Raw genomic sequence first — 11,080 nt, 5'->3', positions numbered from 1 at the left:
CCTGCTACCCACTTGCCTCTATTCTCCCTGCCAGAGCACCTAGCGCACACACTGCTGATTAGTCCTGAGATTAATCATCAAGAGCCAATCCCGCCTGCCATGCTCTATTTCTTATACAATGTGAATGGATTCCCATTAATTGTTTGAGTACTAAGTCCCTGTCACTCAAGAGTGATACTCAAAGCTTTCTAAAATAGCTTCTCCTTTACCTATGAAACTTCTTAACTGCAACGCTCTAACAAAAACTTTCAGTTTCTGACATGCCAAACCTCTCACTTTCCCCAATCACACTAGGGTCAAACTCAACTTTAAGTATCTTATGAGCTGCTCTTCCCTCTGTCTATCTTATTCTGCCCATCCTTCCAAGGAGTGATTAAGGCACCATTCCTGCCTGAGCAACCTACACAGGACCTTTTCCAACCCACAGGTTCACATAGAACTTTACCTTTTCTTAGCTCTAAGAATACTTATTAAACAAATCCTGTGGTTACTCTGTGGTTGCTCAGAGTATTAACAATGATAACAATAATGATAATTATTATCATGATACTGAAGATTACTATAGCAATTTATGGTTTATTAAGGACTTTAACTAATCTACATATCTTTTTAATATAAAAATATAGTTCCTAGAGAATAAGCATTATTTCTTGTAGGTCATTGACACTGGTTTCTAGGAGAGCCCTGGCCACATAGTAAGCACTCCATAAATTCTGCAGGAATAAGTGCGTACCAGGCCAGGAGCGAGATAACAAATTTTCCACAGAAGAGAAAAAGTGATTCTAATAGAGCTTACATATGATATGGAAACTGCTAAAGAACAAATGATAATAACAATATAACTACTACTACTATATTGATATTTATTGAATAGTGTATGAGATCTTTTATGTATGTTATCTTGTGAAATTTTCAACAGAACTCTAAGTAAGCACGACAGTGAGGCACTCTTATTCATCTCTGTGGATGAGGAAACTGAGGCTCAAAGAAGTTGTGTAACTTATTTAAGACATAAAGCTAGTAAGTGCAGAGCTCACATTGAAACCCAAGTTTTGACTTTAAATATTTTTTCTGCATCTCCATATTGGAATAGGAATTCTACCAAGGAAGTATTGGGACATGATGGGGATAACTAGGGTCTTAGAGGTCATAACTGTTCTTCTGAGTCAGGAAGTGTTTCCACAGGCAGTATTCCGTTTTCATTGGGACACTGGTGAGATTTACAGTCACTCATGTATTTCCTCCTTTCCATCATGAAACATTCAAAGGGAAAAACCCAACGGATACAGATGGACTCTACTAGCTTCCTAGGCCACATTCTTTTAATTCTTTACTTATTGTGAATGGCCTAGGTGAGCTGACTACTCTCTCTGAATGTAATACTCTCACTGTAATTTCATCATGGGGTGACCAGAAAACTCATTCTCAGAGTGGAGCTTTAGATAGAAGGTGAACTACTTCATTTGGTCAGCTGCCTGCCAAGGTGTGATATGTAAATTCTTTCTTGTATCAATAAGTATTCAATATCATCAGACTACCCAAACCTTTCAAAATGTTTATTTTCCCACTCCTTGTTTACACAATTATTGCTTAGCAATTCCCACTTTATTCTAATGGTTGCCAGGGTCACTAGACCAAAAAATATGAAGACTTCCTGTAACTTACACCTTCAAATATGATTTCCATAAAGCTTTCTCAGAATAAAGTAGAATGGGGTAATCAGAAGAGATGGTAGGCACAATTCAGTTTAAAGATCTCCAAAGAGCTCCTCAGAGGATGGCATTCTATGAAGGTCCTTGCCAGCCACCATAGGATGAGAAGAGTATATTAGTATTCTGATGCTGTATAACAAATAACTATAGACTCAGCAGCATAAAACAATATCCATTTAATAGCTCACAGTTCTGTAGGTCAGAAGTCTGGCATGGCACAGCTGAGTTTTCTCCTCGGAATATCACAAGGCTGAAATCAGGGTCTTGGCTGGGCTGAGTTCTTGTCTGGAGGCTCTGGGGAAAATTCTACTTCCAAGCTCATTCCTGTCGCAGTCATAGGACTGAGGTCTCTGTTTCCTTGCTGGCTGTCAGAGGGCCTGCTCTCAGATCCTAGGGACCACTCACATTCTTTGCCATGTGGTCAACTCCATCTTCAAGCCATCGATAATGTATTAAACCCTTCCTGTGCTTCAAATCTCCATCTTCCTCTTTGGCCATCAACCAGAACAAACTTGCTCTTAAAGTGCTCATGTGATTAGGTCAGGTCAGGCCAACCAAGACAATTTCCCTATCTTAGGTTCAATGGATTTGAAATCTTAAATACATCTCCAAATTCCTTCACAGGCGTACTCAGATTAATGTTTGATTGAATCACTAGAAGAAAGTATGTGTACACTGGGGCTGAGAATCTTGGGGGCTGTCTTAGAATTCTGCATACCATAGAGGAATATATGTGGCACTGGACTCCCCCAGTTTTCTTCAGTCAGAGTTACCTCATTTCAATGGTTTTCTATTTTGTGACTTCTTGTAAATTTTTCAATGAACAGTTATTTGATTTAAATAATGATTTGCAACACTTTCTCCCCTTTCCTCCTGATGACCAATACAGATTCCTTCATTTAACAGATGAGGAAGCTGAAGCCCAGAGAGGTTATTACATTTCAAGGAGACCCAGCTGGTTAGTAGTGGAGCTGGGACTGTACGTCAGGCCTTCTGACTCCTGGACAATTGCTCTTTCCACAACACCATACTACTTTACCCTGAGAAGGCTGCTTTCATCCGTTTTCATCTTCAAAATACTCTGAATTTCATATTAACTTATTAATCCATCCCCTTTTTGACCCCTGAAAAGTGGATATTAGTATTATTCCCTTAGGCTCTGTTTAATGCAAACCAGCACGAGTACTTATCTCTGAGTTAGAGTACTGCACACAATAATTATTGGCATTATGAGGAGAGGTAATTAATTTCTTGCAAGGGGATGGGTAATTCACAGAATGCTCTGAGTCTTTCCTTGAGCACAGTGACTGCACCCACACAGCTCAGGAAATTCCAGATGCCGAGTTAAAGATATGGTTTGTAGGACAAGAAATGTAAGAGAACATTGTGTTCTTTGATCTTTCTTTGAAGTCTAACCTGTGCCATACCCATGGGCAGTAGCAATTCCAGCAAGCAACACGGGGATATTGACATATCCCTACTGATCTTAACTCCCCAACTATCAATGACTTTATGTTTCCACTGGTTAAAATGCACAATTAACTCTGCTCCCTGAAGAAGAAATGAGGTGTCCTAGGCAGGGAGCTTGAGAACATGAGTCTCCTTTAAACTTGGGTTCTCATATTCATACTCAGTGTTGCTGTTTCCTTCTATCAAAACACACAACCCGAAAAAGCCATGAAAGAGGACAAACAGTAACTACTGCTCTATGAATATCAAGGAAAGGCTATGCCCACACCAAAAAGAGTGTCTCTCAAAGTTTTTGGATTACAACCCACAGTAGGAATTATATGGCATTAAATTCAGTATGCTATACTCATGTATATGCATAAACACTCATAAATAAATAACTATGAATAAATGGTAAAGAAGCAAAAGTTTAATGAAGTGATATCCTTATACTGGTATTTTCTATTCAAAATATTTTTAAAAATACCATTTGAGACCTATTAATGGTTATAACCTGATCAGGAATAGGACTCCTGAAGACTTAGTGATCATTACTGCTAATCCACATTACACTTGCAAGGAGCATTATACACAGGTCCTGAGGACTAAAGTTATCCCTGTGAAGGGAAAGGAGAATGCCAGGAGTAGTTTCTCAATTAACTAAACTTTATTTTATTGAGAAACTACTCAATTAATTATCTTATCTAATTTCTTAACTAATCCTCTTTATGATTATGAGAAAACTAAGTAAGGCTCAGGAAGTTTCTGACTTGCCCAAAATGGTGTAGGTGTTAGAGCCGATCAGTCAGGGAACAGAGCCCATGCTCCCCACTACCGTCTGGATTTTGGAAACAAGTAAACGCACAAACAGAACATTTGGTTTCTGGCTAGAGTTTAATAGTTTACATTCTGGCAGTTCTGCAAATGCTTCAGGAAGACCCACTCCATTGAAAACTCTGAAAGAAGAGCCTCTATTCTTGGCCTCCAGCTTCTGGCATTCCAAGAACTAGCTGGGCAATGTTAATTACCTGCGGAAGGTCTGTGAGAAGTATGAGTGACACAGAGAGGAGATGGTTTCTGGTATCCTTCTGCCCTTCCCATTGTCCCATTGTCCCAGCTGCTGTCTCCTGATCTTTGGGTCAGAGTGTGGAGTCAGAGGGAGAAGCAGGTAATTTGCCAGGAAAGGCATGAGGGGTGTAGAGGACATATGGGAAGAAGGTAGTAGGTCAAGTGGGCTAGGGTGCCTCTGCAAGTTCTTACTCTCTGATTTTTATCTCCCTCAGCCAAGCTGAACCTCACAGTGATGTATTTTTTGAATTGTGTTCAATTAGCATACAATTAGCAGCAGCCAATTTGTGCTGCTTATCATTCTACAAGCTTTCTTGCTTTTACAAGGTACCTTATCAATTTGTGGAGTGGTGGGGGGGAAGTAGTGTACTCTTAGTCAGAAATACTGGGTTCTATCTTTGGGCTGTCATTTAAAATTCCTTTGACTTTGTTTTACCATCCATGAAGTAAAGATGATATTTACCACCTTCTGACCACACAGTTTTTTGGATAATGGTACAAAAACAATTTTGCAAAATACGTATAGTCTCCGAAGGAAGAAACAATTCTAATAATCTCCAGCTGCAACTTGAATGACCTAAAGGTATTAAAGAGTGTGTGTGTGTGTGTGTGTGTGTGTGTGTGTGTGTGTGTGTGTGTGTGTTGTATAGTCATATTCATTCAGTTAGGGAGTTGATTGCCAAGATAAGCTTTCTGTTTTCAAAGAAAACCTATGTATTATAGAAACCACAACTCTAACATAAGTTGACTAACTGACCCACTGAAGACATGTCTTTCCATCAAGCAGTACCAGAGAAAAACATGGCTGGTTCTGCTGAAAACACAAATACCCCCCTTTGCCAAGCAAGCTGATGTGACTGGGACACAGTAGATGAGGAGGAGTGTGGCATGAATTGAGGTGGGAAATATGGGCAGGAGTTTCATCTTTCAGGGCTTTATGTAGATCATGGAAAGAAATTGGATATTGTTCAAGTGCATTGGGACACTGAGTAGTTAAAGCAAATAGGTGTTCTTTTTCCTGGCAAGATTGTGAGGGTGAGGGACAGTGTGAAGGGAATGGGGCCTCCTCCATATGAGAAGCCTTATTTGATTGGCAAAGTTAATGTATCGACTCTCAGGCCACCAGCTGCTTGGTGACACTGACCTCTCCCTCTCCTGCCACCACCTCCACAGGGGACATGTGGCATACAGGGACAAGGAGAGAAGTGGGTGCATGTGTCCAGAGCCTCTATGCTAGAGTCTTCTCCTCTTACCCCTCCTGACCCCTGGGATCTCTGCAGACCTGCTTCCCATCCAAGGGGAAAAGAAAAGAGCTGAGTAGAGGCAAAGGAGGAAACCCAAAAGTACCTCCAACAAGTATTTCTAGTTCTCAAAGTAAATGAAAAATCCTCAGCTGTAGGCTGAATAAATGCCCCTTGCCCCATAAAGACCTACCTTCCCTGATCCCTGGAACCTGCGGGGTTCTCTCATCTGGAAAAAGACTTTGGGGATATAATTAAAGACCTTGCAGTGGGGAGATTATTCTAGATCATCTGAATGACCCCTAGATGTAAGCAAAAGTGTCCTTATAAGAGGGAGACAAGAAAGTCAAAGGAGGAAGTAGGAGATGTTGAGGATTGAAGCTAGAGGTTGGCATGATATGAGGGACTGCAAGTATCCTTTAGATTCTGGAAAAAGCAAGGAAATGGATTTTCCCCTGGAACTTCCAGAATAAACCAGCTCTGTTGATGTGTTGACTTTAACCTAGTGAAACTGATTTCAGATTTCTGGCTTCCAAAACTCTAAGGGAATAAATTTATGTTGTTTTAAGCCATTAAGTTTGTGTAATTGTTACAGCAGCCGTAGGAAACTAATACATTCATTCTTTTTCATGGACTTTTCCTCAAACTTCTCAACAGCTGGGCCTTAAACTTGTTCATCCTTAGGAGGGCTCCAGTCTTTTAGGAGCCAGAGCATGTGTATTGAAGCCTCCCAGAACTGGTTCTAGTCCCAACTCAGCCACTTGTCTGCTTGGGTAGCCTTGGGTCAGTCATTGACCCTTATTCTCTTCATTTGTAAAGTAGAGAAGATAATAATACCTACCTTGCAGGGCAGTTGTAAGGCTAAGAGACAATGTGGTAAGGGACATAACATGGCTCTAACACACACCTGGCCCTCACACGTAGTTTTGGGAAACTCCAGGATTAGGCAGGCAGGGTTAACAGTCTTTATTGCCAGGGGTTGGAGTATCAACTTCAGTTGAGACAGGCTGATATTCTCTGGTGGGGGGTGCACAGGCAGAAGGCCACGTGTATGGTCTGTGAGCAGAGTGAACTGCCCACGCTATACAGGGCTGTGCTCACCCCAACCTTTCTACCAGGATACAACTATCCTATTAGTGTCCTTGCTCAGCTAGATGGACATGCAGCAGTTCATGTGCCATGAGAAGAGGGAGATGGTTGGAAGCCCATGTGTGAGGCACTGTATTCACACAGCCCTAGTGTGGGTGCAATGCGAAGCCACTGGCTTTAGCTGTCTGTACTCCTGCCCTTATGAAGCCCTCTTAGAGAACATGAGACAATTTGTAGAAGGAGAAGGGGACTTACTACCCTGTCTTTGGTCCCTGAATCTGAGTAGTTTCTGTGGGACTAGGAGCTGTGGCAGCTGGACATGTCCAGAAAGAAACTTCCCAGTGAAAAAGCTGTTACCCTTGAGACAATATTTTGTGGAACAAAACAAAACAAACATTCTCTGAATGTCATCTGAAGAACTGACTTAAAATAAGCTTCCTGTCCAGGAACCTATCACCTGTCAGAAAAACAAGTGCCATATAAGGAATTCCATTAACCAGACATAGCAGGCAGACACCTGACACACCTTTACTGCTGCTTGACTCATCACCAGGAGGAAGCTCGGTCAGAAACAAGAGCAGATTGTTTTGTTCTACCTGGACCGAGCCTTCAGGAAGGGGAGTGCCCCTCTTCCACAAGACCCTGCCCATCTCATCAGCGACAATCTAGCTAATCCCTCCAAAGGCCAGTGCAAACTATTCCTTCTACCTTCAAAAGCAATTTCCCCACAGGCCTGTTGTTGGTTTGGAACACTTAATGCTACAATCTAGAATCGGAGTTGGGGATGTCCATGGAGTCCATAGACTTACATAATGTTACACATGAGTAAATTGTGCCCCATTAGGTGACTTGCCCCAGGTTACATAGCCAGGCAGTGACAGGTCAAGGACTAGCTCCAAGCTCTGCTAAACCCTGCCTTGTGCTCTTGCCCTGCGGCATGCTGAGACCTGACTTTGTGCCCTTCAGGCATCAATGCTAACAGTCAGTGGTATCTGGTTGATCAGATTAGTTAACTGTCCCCCAAAAGCAGAATACGGTTTTTGAAGCTGGGGAAGGGTTTGGGAGGGAGATATAGCTATAGAGGTGAGGGTGCAGATACGGCTTTAGTGCAACCAGAACCTGCAAGGAACTGTGCCAAAGCCAATTTCTCTTTCCCCAAGTCTTGCCCTGAGTTTGTGGAGTGGTAAACCTTCTTTTGTCCTTATGCTCAGGCCATTTTCTATTGTAATCACTAGTAAACCAGTCATATTGCAGAGCCTAGATTCTAACCTTTCGAAATTTTCAAAGGAGGAAAGAACCTTAGGTACCCTTTAGTCCAACTGACTCGCTGTTCTCAAATGAGCAAATTAAAGCTCCAAAGAGGTCAAATGACTTGTCTATGGTAGTGCTGTCTAACAGAATTTTCAGCTACATTGTGAACATCCTATTTCTGTGCTGTCCATTATGGAAACCACTACCCTTATGTGGCTATTGAGCACCAAAATATGGCTAATGCTACAGAGGAACTAATTTTTATTTTTATCTAATTTTTAATTAATTTAGACTTAAATAGACACATGAGGCTGGTAGCTGCTGCATTAGATAACATAGATCTGACGTCACAAAGCTGGGATGCAACACTGGGCCTCTTTGATTTTAAATCCTTTTCTTTTCCCATATCCTTATGCAGAACTTTAGATCAAGGTGGACTTGTTCTGTGGAGTGGGAGACATTTGATGCCAGGTCCCTGGACAAAGCTTCTGGGTGGGCAGTAATGGTTGGAGGTATCATGTGAGATGTCACTTGTGGGAAAGAAGATAACTTTCTCTAGTATTAAAATATATAAGCTTCCCCAGGTGGAAGGGAAATACAGAAGTTTATTCATTCATTTTTTCTTTAAGGAAATATTGAGTGTCTACTATGTGTCAGATAAGTGCTAACCACTGGAGACTATGATAGTTATTTGATATGTTCCCTGATTAGGTTTCCTAAAATGAATGGTAAAATGTGCCACAGGGGTAAGAGAAAAATTTCTTGCTGGTCAAAGTCTCCAGCTTCTTCTGGCAACCACTCCGCATCATGCTGCAGAAACATCTGCCTGTTCCACCTTACTGGGTCAGTATTGATGGATACCAATGCTCACTCAAGCTCTGCATCCAGCCTCTTGGACAAACAGCCTGGTGTTTTTCAGACAGATTTCTTCCCATGAATTCAGCCCAGGAGGATGTAGTAAAATCATGGCTGGGAGTATGATCATGTGGGCTGTTTAAGTTAGTTTAGGATCAGAGATCCAAGCTCTATAGAGAATATAGACTTTTAACATGGCTCTGTGTATGTGTGTGCACACACTTAATGATGGTTAAGACATAGTTCTGCTTTTTTTTTTTTTTTAAATCCTTGTAGAACATAAATATAGTCTAAAATAGACACAGGTATACAAATAATTAAAATTAAAAGAAAAGTGACATAAAACATATGCATGCCAATCAAGATGAGAAAGCAGTTATTCTTGCTGAACAGAATCAGGAAAAAAATTAATGACAAAGTAGCCTCAGAAGTGGCTCTTGCAATAGTTTGTTAGATGTAGATGGAGGAGGGCATTTTGGATGAAGAAAATGGCAGAAGCGAAGAATCAGAAGTGGAAATCTCAGAGAGGGAACAAGGAATAGGAAACTATGCTATCTGATTAAAACATGAAAACGAAAGATAGAGCAGTAATAGAGAGCCAACAAGAAAGGTAACCTGGGGCCTGAATCTGGACTTTACTATGTAGTCACTAGGGAGCTATTGAAGGTATTTGAGCCTTGGTGTGATATGATGAAGCTGAGTTAATGTTGATTAGTCTAGTGACAGAAAGATAAATAATGGTGGAGATAGCAGATGCTGGGAATCAGTTAAGTGGTAATTTCTGCAGTCCAAGGAAGAAGTGATATGGGTCTGAACAAGAGCAGTGGTAGAGACAAATGGGTAGCTATTGTGCAGCTCCTTAGCTCATTGAATTATGAGAGAGAGAGTCAGAGTCAAAAACAATGCTGAGATTCCAGGCTTAAATGACCAAAGAGATGAATGAAAGAAGAAAAGGAGAAAAGGCTGGTTTATGAGAAAAGCTACCATCCTGATGGAAATGTTCTGTACAATGAAACGAAGGCATCGGGAGCTAAGAAGCAGTGGGATGGAGGTATAGTTCTCAGAGCTGAACGGGAGGTTGTTCATGAACTAAGTTCTTGAGAAGAGATGAGGCCAAGAATACATTTTAAGAAATGGTGGAGGAGACAGATGAAGGGACATAGGTTCAGGGGAAGAACCAAAGAACAAAACACCTCAGAACCAGGGAGGAGAAGTGATGTAGGGTGGACTAGTCAATGAGTCTCTATATTCAGCTCCTGTCGTTGGAGGTAGATTGATGAATAAGGCAGATATGATCCAGACCCTCATGGAGGTCTCATCCATTAGAAAAGAAGATGAAGCAATTAAACAAAGAAACTAATCAATAATTACAAATAATAAAAGCAATCAAAGAAACAAGGTGGATGCTGTGATAGAGGATATTAAGAGTGGGTGACATGTTCATTTAGAGGGGTGGTTAGGGAAGACCTCTTTCAGCAGCTACCATTTCAGCTGAAATGAAAGCAGGTAAAAAGAACATTGCTGTGTGTAAGAGAAGTGGGGTGAGCTTCCTGGCAGAGGAAAGAATGTGGAATAGATCCTGAGACAGGAAAGAGCTTGGTAGGGTGGAAGTACTGGCAGATGGCTAGAGTGACTGACTGGAGCCTAGAGAGTGAAGAAGAAAGATACTTGAGATAAAACCAAAAGGGGCCAGATGATGTAGGCCCTGAGAATGAAATTTGAACTTCATTGTAAGAGCAAAGGTCAATGAAACTGAACACAGAGCTTAAAGAGAGTGAGGACTGAGAGAAGACCATGGGATTCAGCTACAGGATGGGATTGGTGATCTTCGAGGGACCAGAGGAGAATATTTTCAAGGATGCTAGCCAAAACTACTCATCTCAGACACTCAGGCAGTCATGCTGAGAGTCACAAACTAAGGCTTATTTGTACCACTGTTGCTGAAGGCATAAAGGAAAAAATGGAACACCTGGCTCCAGTTCAAAGCCATTCCTGAATTCCCCCAGGAGGATGCCGTAGAAAGCCAGCATTCCTATCAGATATGAAGACAAGAGCAGAGGTCACTAGCAGGGCTGGTCCACTTTGGAGTTGAATGGCTGCCCTTTGCAAATCGTAGCCGATGGCAAGGCCCTCAGGTTTCAGAGATGGGTTAGGAAAGCCCCAGGTCTGGTTAGCCAGCTAGGGAACAGACTGTCACTTCACACACTGTGCTTGACTCATGGGTATTGACAATTGCAGTGTAATTTTAATTATGCTAGGCAGTGTTTCATAATACCTCTGTCAACCAATAGTTTGTAAAAGGCCACGAAATTTTAAGAGTTGGCTGCTACAAGAGAGCTCTTAGCTTTTAAACCCTAGCTGAAGGAGGCGAGTGAGATCTGTTATAATTATAAGGATTGAGAAGTGGCTGGGGAT

The sequence above is a fragment of the Pteropus medius genome, unplaced genomic scaffold (genome assembly GCF_902729225.1).
Source record: "Pteropus medius unplaced genomic scaffold, Ma_sr-lr_union100, whole genome shotgun sequence".
Classification (NCBI taxonomy): Eukaryota; Metazoa; Chordata; class Mammalia; order Chiroptera; family Pteropodidae; genus Pteropus; species Pteropus medius.
Note: the sequence above shows the minus strand (reverse complement) of the source record.